The sequence below is a fragment of the Arachis hypogaea genome, chromosome 20, assembly GCF_003086295.3.
Source record: "Arachis hypogaea cultivar Tifrunner chromosome 20, arahy.Tifrunner.gnm2.J5K5, whole genome shotgun sequence".
Taxonomy (NCBI): domain Eukaryota; kingdom Viridiplantae; phylum Streptophyta; class Magnoliopsida; order Fabales; family Fabaceae; genus Arachis; species Arachis hypogaea.
Genome location: NC_092055.1, coordinates 85,836,268 through 85,844,350, shown reverse-complemented (window position 1 = coordinate 85,844,350; position 8,083 = coordinate 85,836,268). Strand labels below are relative to the sequence as shown.

Below are 8,083 nucleotides of genomic sequence, written 5' to 3'. Positions count from 1 at the left end.
GTAATTCACCTCTGCTATTGCAGGGTTTTCAGGATCATAAGCTTCTTCTTCAGAAGATGCCTCTTGAGTATTGTTGGATGCAGCTTGCATTCCATTCAGACTCTGAGAAATCATATTGACTTGCTAAGTCAATATTTTATTCTGAGCTAGTATGGCATTCAGAGTATCAATTTCAAGAACTCCCTTCTTCATAGGCGTCCCATTACTCACAGGATTCCTCTCAGAAGTGTACATGAACTGGTTATTAGCAACCATGTCAATGAGTTCTTGAGCTTCTGCAGGCGTTTTCTTTAGGTGAATGGATCCACCTGCAGAAGTATCCAATGACATTTTAGCCAATTCAGATAGACCATCATAGAATATATCCAGGATGGTCCATTCTGAAAGCATGTCAGAAGGACACTTTTTGGTCAGTTCTTTGTATCTCTCCCAAGCTTCATAGAGGGATTTACCTTCTTTCTGTCTGAAGGTTTGAACATCCACTATAAGCTTACTCAGCTTTTGAGGAGGAAAGAACTTGGCTAGGAAAGCCTTGACCAGCTTATCCTAAGAGTTCAGGCTATCTTTGGGTTGAGAGTCCAACCATATTCTAGCTCTGTCTCTTACAGCAAAAGGGAAAACCATGAGCCTGTAGATTTCAGGATCTACTCCATTAGTCTTAATAGTATCACATATCTGCAAGAATTCAGTTAAGAACTGAAAAGGATCTTCAGATGGTAGTCCATGAAACTTGCAGTTCTGCTGCATCAGAGAAACTAATTGAGGTTTCAGCTCAAAATTGTTTGCTCCAATGGCAGGAATGGAGATGCTTCTTCCATGTAAATTGGAATTAGGTGCAGTAAAGTCACTAAGCATCCTCCTTGCATTATTATTATTTTCGGCTGCCATCTCCTCTTCCTGTTCGAAAATTTCTGAATGGTGCTTGCTGGATTGTTGTAATTTAGCTTCTCTTAGTTTCCTCTTCAGAGTCCTTTCAGGTTCTGGATCTGCTTCAACCAGAATATTCTTGTCCTTGCTCCTGCTCATATGAAGGAGAAGGGAAAAGAAAAATAATGATAGGGATCCTTTTTACCACAGTATAGAGGTCCTTGTATGAGTAGAAGGAAAGAAGGAGATGAGAGAGAAGGAGAATTTTCGAAAATTATTTTTACAAAAGAGTTAGTGATTTTCGAAAATTGTTTTTGAAAAAGGTTAGTAATTTTCGAAAATTAAAATCAAAAATTAAAATAATTAGTTAATTAAGAAGAAATTTTGAAAAAGAGGGAAGATATTTTCGAAAATTAGAGAGAGAGAGAGTTAGTTAGGTAGTTTTGGAAAAGATAAGAAACAAACAAAAAGTTAGTTAGTTAGTTGAAACAAATTTGAAAATCAATTTTGAAAAGATAAGGAGATAGGAAGTTAGAAAAGATATTTTAAAATCAAATTTTTGAAAAAGATATGATTTTAAAAAAAGATAAGATAAAAAGATATTTTTGAAAAGATATGGTTGAAATTAGTTTTGAAAAAGATTTGATTCTTAAAATCACAATTAATGACTTGATTCACAAGAAATCACAAGATATGATTCTAGAACTCAAAGTTTGAATCTTTCTTAACAAGCAAGTAACAAACTTGAAATTTTTGAATCAAAACATTAATTGATGATGTTATTTTCGAAAATTAGGAGATAAAGATAAGAAAAAGATTTTTGAAAAATATTTTTAAAATTTTCGAAAATAAATAAGAAAAATGAAAAAGATTTGATTTTTGAAAAAGATTTTGAAAAAGATAAGATTTTTAAATTGAAAATTTGATTTGACTCATAAAAACAACTAGATTTTAAAAAGTTTTGAAAAAGTCAACTCAAAATTTCGAAATTTATGAGTGAAAAAGGGAAAGATATTTTTTTTTTGAATTTTTAATGATGAGAGGGAAAAACATGAAAAAGACTCAATGCATGAAAATTTTGGATCAAAACAATGAATGCATGCAAGAATGCTATGAATGTCAAGATGAACACCAAGAACACTTTGAATGTCAAGATGAACATCAAGAACTTATTTTTGAAAAATTATAAATGTAAAGAAAACATGCAAGATACCAAACTTAAAAATTTTTCATGTATAGACACTATGAATGCAAGAATGCATATGAAAAACAAGAAAAGACACAAAACATGAAAACATCAAGATCAAACAAGAAGACTTACCAAGAACAACTTGAAGATCATGAAGAACACTATGAATGCATGAATTTTTCGAAAAATGCAAGATGAATATGCAATTGACACCAAACTTTCAACTTGACTCAAGACTCAAACAAGAAACATGAAATATTTTTGATTTTTATGATTTTTTATTTTTTTGGATTTTTGCATTTTTTTTTCGAAAAAAACATATAGGAAAAAGAAAATAAGGATTTCAAAATTTTTTAATATGAATTCTAGGAATCTTGTATTCTTAGTCTAAAGCTCCAATCCGAGGGTTAGACATGGGTTAATAGCCAGCCAAGCTTTAGTATGTAACTCAGACATGCCACGGCTGACATTCCAATTAACTTGCCTCTATGCTGATGGTTGGAAGCCCCTATCCAAAAGAATTAGACATGGCTTTATAGCCAGCCAGGCTTCAACATGCTTCATGAAACTCTAGAATTCATTCTTAAAAATTCTGAAGAAAAATATATTTTTGAAAAGATTTAATTAATTTTTTTTTTTGAAAACAGATGAGAAATTTTTTAAAGGTTTTTGAAAAATTTTTGAAAATAAAACAAAAAGAAAATTACCCAATCTGAGCAACAAGATGAACTGTCAGTTGTTCAAACTCGAACAATCCCCGGCAACGGTGCCAAAAACTTGGTGCACGAAATTGTGATCTCAGGCAACGGCACCAGAAACTCTGTACGCACGTCTAAATAAATTGTTTTTCATTCACAACTTCGATACAACTAACCAGCAAGTGCACTGGGTTGTCCAAGTAATAAACCTTACGTGAGTAAGGGTCGATCCCACGGAGATTGTTGGTATGAAGCAAGCTATGGTCACCTTGTAAATCTCAGTCAGGCGGATATAAAATAGTTATGGAGTTTTCGAACATAAATAATAAATAGATAGAAAATAAGGATAGAAACACTTATGTATATCATTGGTGAGAATTTCAGATAAGTGTATAGAGATGCTTTCGTTCCTCTGAACCTCTGCTTTCCTGCTGTCTTCATCCAATCAGTCTTACTCCTTTCCATGGCTGGATTTATGTAAGGACATCACCGTTGTCAATGGCTACTTTTTATCCTCTCTGGAAAATGGTCCGATGCGCTGTCACTGCATGGCTAATCGTCTGGAGGCATCACCCTTGTCAATGGCTGCATCCCATCCTCTTGTGAAAATGGTCCAAATGCTCTGTCACAGTATGGCTAATCATCTGAGGTTCTCGATCATACTGGAATAGGATTCACCCTCCTTTTACGTCTGTCACTACGCCCAGCACTCGCGAGTTTGAAGTTCGTCACGGTCATTCAATCCCAAAGTCCTACTCGGAATACCACAGACAAGGTTTAGACTTTCCGGACTCTCATGAATGCCACCATCAATCTAGCTTATACCACGAAGATTCTGATTAAGAGATCCAAGAGATACTCATTCAATCTAAGGTGGAACGGATGTGGTTGTCAAGCACGCGTTCGTGGGGGAATGATGATGATTATCACGTTCATCACATTCAGGTTGAAGTGCGAATGAATATCTTAGAAGCGGAATAAGTTGAATTGAATAGAAAAACAGTAGTACTTTGCATTAATCTTTGAGGAACAGCAGAGCTCCACACTTTAATCTATGGAGTGCAGAAACTCTACCGTATGAAAATACATAAGTGATAATGGTTCAGGCATGGCCGAATGGCCAGCCCCCATGAACGTCTAAGATAGCATAAAACTGCTCAACGATGTCTAATACAATAGTAAAAAGTCCTATTTATACTAAACTAGTTACTAGGGTTTACAGAAGTAAGTAATTGATGCATAAATCCACTTCCGGGGCCCACTTGGTGTGTGCTTGGGCTGAGCTTGAATGTTACACGTGTAGAGGTCAATCTTGGAGTTGAACGCCAGTTTGTAACGTATTTCTGGCGTTCAACTCTGGCTTGTGACGTGTTTCTGGCGTTTAACTCCAGACAGCAGCATAGAACTGGCGTTCAACACCCTTTTACGTCGTCTAAACTCGGCCAAAGTATGAACTATTATATATTGCTGGAAAGCCCTGGATCTCTACTTTCCAACGCAATTAGAAGCGCTCCATTTTGAGTCTTGTAGCTCCAGAAAATCCACTTTGAGTGCAGGGAGGTCAGAATCCAACAGCATCAGCGGTCCTTCTTCAACCTCTGAATCTGATTTTTGCTCAAGTCCCTCAATTTCAACCAGAAAATCCCTGAAATCACAGAAAAACACACAAACTCATAGTAAAGTCAGAAATGTGAATTTAACATAAAAACTAATGAAAACATCCCTAAAAGTAACTAGATTCTACTAAAAACATACTAAAAACAATGCCAAAAAGCGTATAAATTATCCGCTCATCAATGATCTTCTGGAGGGTGCTTCATAACTCCATTCAGATTGAAGCTTACCACTCGGCCGTCTATTTCAAAAGAGTATGTTCCTGAAAAAGCATCCAATTTGAACTTTGAGGTCTTTAGGAATGGTCTTCCGAGTAGGATTGACGATGGCTTCTCTGAGTCATTTTGGGGCATCTCCAGGATATAAAAATCAATGAGAAATGTGAGCCCCTTAATGCCCACTAATACATCTTCAGCAACTCCAGCCACTGTGATAATGCTTTTATCTGCTAACACAAAATGAACTGCCGACCTTTTTAAGGGAGGGAGCCTCAAAATATCATATGTAGACAAAGGCATTATACTCACACATGCTCCTAAATCACACATGCAGTCAGAAAATACTACGCCACCAATAGTACAATTAACCATACATGGACCTGGATCACTACACTTTTTAGGTATACCTCCCATTGAAGCAGATATAGAACTACCTAAAGGAATAGTTTCTAATTCATGAATTTTGTCTTTATGTATACATAAATCTTTTAGAAACTTTGTGTATTTAGGTACTTGTTGAATAACATCAAAAAGGGGAACAGTTACCTCAACCTTTTTGAATATTTCTACCATTTTGGGATCAGGTTCCAACTGCTTCTTGGGCTTCCTTGAAAGTTGTGGAAAGGGAATAAGGATGGCATTTTCTACAGTGTCTGCGCCCTTTGGTGCTTCTTCCTGTGATTGAGCTTCTTCTTCTTCAGCTTTGTTCTCTATGTCCTCTTCCTCCTCAATATCTTCTATTTCCACTACCTCTTCAGCTGAGGTGTGTTCTGGTGGGCTTGGCTCCTCCTGATTCCTCTCTTGCAATGTGGTTCCGGACCTTAGGGTAATGGTATTGATGCCACCCTTTGGATTGGGTAAGGGTTGAGAAGGACTTCTACTGGAGCTTGCCTGTTGAGTGTTTGAAGTATTGGGTGGTGCCAGCTGAGAGATGAGAGCTTGTATAGCGGATGCTAGGGCATTAAATGAACTTTCCATGTTCCTTTGTCCTTGTGCAATGGATTGAAGAGTATCGTCACTCGGAGAGGAATTAGGTTGAGTGATCTGCGAAACTTGTTGTTGGTTGTGTTGTGGTCCTTGGGACTGCCTCAGGTGAGGTGCTTTGTAAGGCTGGTTCTGGTTCTGTTGCCTGTTGTTGTTATTCTTCCACCTCTGATATCCTTGATTGTCTCTGCCTCCTCTGTTATTGTTGTCCCTCCAATTCTGGTTAGAGTTATCTCTCCAATTCTGGTTAGAGTTATCCTGCCATCCATGGTTGTAACTGCCACCTTGATTGTACCCTTGGTTGGGGTGGTCATAGAAGTTTTGAGTGGCTGCTACAGTGTTGTCTTCCTGCTGGAGCTGCGGACATTCATCAGTATAATGGCTGTAATCGGCACAGATCCCACACACTCTCTGTGGGACTAACTGTTGGCTTTGCTGTGCTTGTTGTTGACTCAACTGCATCTGCTTCAGTAAGTTGATCATTTCACATATACTCTGAGCCAGAGCAGTAGTTTCTTTGCTAGAAGATACATCTGCAATAGCCTTTGAGTGGATTTATTTCTGCCTGTGATTCCTTGTAGACTTAGCCAAGTCGCTGATCAATTGCCATGCCTCATCAGTGGTCTTGTACTTTTTCATAGACCCATTGCTAGCACTTTCCAATTTGGTCTTTTTTGGGGCCTCATGCCCTGTGTGACATAGCCGAGCAACACTATCTTGTCAATCATATGATGGGGGCATGCTTCTAAAAGGTTGTTGAAGCGCTCCCAGTATTCATAGAGAGTCTCAGATTCATCCTGAACAATCATGGAAATGTCTTTCCTCAGTTTATCAGTAACTTCAGCTGGGAAGAATTTTTCTAAAAATTCTCTTCTAAGCATATCCTAGTCAGAAACGGTTGCTGCGGGTTAAGTGTAGTACCACTCTCTTGCTTTTCCCTCAACAGAGAACGAGAAAGCTTTCAACAGAATAGAAGTTTCATCTGCACCATCGCGCCTGACAGTAGAACAGGCTGCTTGGAAATCCCTCAGGTGCTTGATAGGGTCTTGAGCAGGTAAGCCATGAAACTTAGGCATCAAGTTGAGCAGTGCAGTCTTTATTTCAAAGTCTGTAGCCACTGTTGGGTGATGCGCTTGAAACGGTTGCATTGTAAAATCAGGGGCTCCAGCCTCCTGGATAGTAATTCTCCTAGGTGCTGCCATGTCACCTACACGTAAATCAACCGAATCAGCAGAAAGGGAGCTTGTTTCTTCCTCAAGTGACGTTTCAGATTCGCCCTCAGAGAGGACTAACCGACGCCAAGCTTGCCTTATTCGTGAGATAGTTCTTTCAATCTCAGGATCAAATATTGGCAAGCTTGGATCAGGAAGTGAACGTGTCATTTAACGAAAGAAACATGTAGCTCATAGTAGCAAAAATAAAATGAAATGCAAATAAATAAATTCTAATCAATACCTTAGCACTCTATTGCAACTCCCCGGCAATGGCGCCAAAAATTGATGTCGCGGAAATTGGCGAGTTAAGAAAATTTATTTATAAGAGATACGTTGCAAGTACAGTTCTTAACCAACTGAAAATCCACTTATCAATTTATAAGGGTTGTCACAAAATTAAAATTAAAATCAAAATACTGGGAATATGAATTCCAGGTCGTCTCCAAACGAGTTGCAGAAAGATGTGCTATTTTATCAATCAGATGTTTTCAAAAGTGGTTTGAGTTAATAAACAGGAATTTAAATTAGAGAATTTATGTAATTTTAAATAAAAGCCTTGACTTGGAGTAAATTAGTTGGAAGCCCTATTCTTGTTGGAGTACTCTCAAGATTAATTGATAATTGAAAGTTGCTCTGCTTAGTTACCCTTTACTAGGTAGAGGGAAGTCAAGCAAGTTGGAAAGCTATTTCTAATCACAAGTCCTAATCCTCTCCCTTGAGAAGGACTAGTGTCAATGATTAGAGGGCGATCCAACAATAAACCTAATTACAATTTTTCTCTTGAGTAACCCAACTCAAGGTTTCCTTTCAGTCATCTCCCAATCAAGTTATGGAACTACTCGCTCATTATGAATGTAAATTTCACAAAATAGGGAAGAGAAATACTGAAAGACGTAATAAATAATAATCAAAAGGATCAATTGAAATGAAAATAATTCTTGTATAATTAAATTCTAGAAATAATCCAAGAGTAACTCTGAGCAAATAAGAAACATGAAAGAGTAAGTGACAAGTAAGGAAACAAACTAGAATGACGAAGTCTTGACGGAGGTAATAACTCTTCTCAATGTTCCAATCCTAAAAGCAATAAAATCAAATCCTCAGAACTATGAATGTCTAGAGAGAAAACCTAAAGGAGTGGTAAAATCAGATCTAAAAACTAAAACTAGATGGAATGAATGTTGGGGTCAAAACAAGGCCCAAAATCACCCCCAGCGAATTCTGCAGATTCTGCAGATCGCGCAAATCACGCGATCGCATCATTCAGGCGTTCGCGTCATCCAGCGTTTAGCCTTGCCA

At 37.6% G+C, this 8,083-nt stretch overlaps 2 non-coding genes across 2 annotated transcripts; both read left to right on the top strand.

The window, feature by feature from the left end:
* The first annotated feature begins 384 nt into the window (after window positions 1-384).
* LOC112788125 (small nucleolar RNA R71) lies at window positions 385-492 on the top strand. Its single transcript, XR_003195504.1, has one exon. It is a non-coding gene; the product is annotated as a small nucleolar RNA R71 (small nucleolar RNA).
* A 5,800-nt stretch (window positions 493-6,292) lies between these two features.
* LOC112787616 (small nucleolar RNA R71) lies at window positions 6,293-6,400 on the top strand. The gene has a single exon (XR_003195020.1). It is a non-coding gene; the product is annotated as a small nucleolar RNA R71 (small nucleolar RNA).
* Window positions 6,401-8,083: the final 1,683 nt, after the last annotated feature.